General features: G+C 44.3%; 1 pseudogene; it reads right to left on the bottom strand.

Annotated features, from left to right (window-relative positions):
- Positions 1 to 165, bottom strand: part of LOC107704093 (protein cordon-bleu-like) — a 91,448-nt pseudogene extending 91,283 nt beyond the window's left edge.
- Positions 166 to 756: the final 591 nt, after the last annotated feature.

Here is a 756-nt window from a genome sequence, read left to right as displayed (position 1 = left end):
AGGACGCAGTGTCTCGTTCCCTACTCAGGGAACCATGGTTACATAAGTAACCTGAGACGTTTTCTTTGCTGTCTCCCCCTGAAGATCCTCCTCCATCAGGAACGGCCTTACGGAAGATCCTGCGGGGGGCAGGCTGAGGTGGAGGGGGGGCCTTGGCCTTCATTCTCCTCCTGTTGAATAAATTCAGAGGAGCAATAAGAAGGTTTATGACGGATAAAGCTCTGACACTACTGAATAACGAGTACCATTAACAACTGCCCAGTCATTACACAGAAAAAGTCATCAGACATTCATATTTTGCTCGGGCCATGGGCATGCTGTTTGAGGCTGATACTATAATAAATCTGATATCATAACTGAAAGGCCGATTGCTTAAGAATTCAAGGTCACCCTTCAGGCACTATCATACATCATCATATACAGTACCTGATGAGCAGAATGTATCTAATGGGATAGTGGGAGCCTATCACGCCCCCTGAAATTACACCAGTGATGTAATACTTAATATTTTAATGATCATAAACAAATTTATGCATATCAAAGAGCATTTTCTCATTCTCAAAGTGTCAAGTCCTGGTGCAAGAGCTCGATATGTCACGCAAAGCCCTGCTGTGTGTCAGTATAACAACAGCAGTGGGTTGCTTTGGCATCAACAGGGTGATGTGCAGGGCTCCTGCCAAGCCGCAATATTTGACGCCTAAGGAGTGAGAATGTTTTGTATCACAACACTAGTTCTGGCATTAATATGATTGCATG

The sequence above is a fragment of the Sinocyclocheilus anshuiensis genome, unplaced genomic scaffold (genome assembly GCF_001515605.1).
Source record: "Sinocyclocheilus anshuiensis isolate Anshui unplaced genomic scaffold, SAMN03320099.WGS_v1.1 scaffold1272, whole genome shotgun sequence".
Lineage (NCBI taxonomy): Eukaryota > Metazoa > Chordata > Actinopteri > Cypriniformes > Cyprinidae > Sinocyclocheilus > Sinocyclocheilus anshuiensis.
The sequence above is the reverse complement of the archived record's forward strand: the minus strand, read 5'-3'. Positions and strand labels throughout refer to the sequence as shown.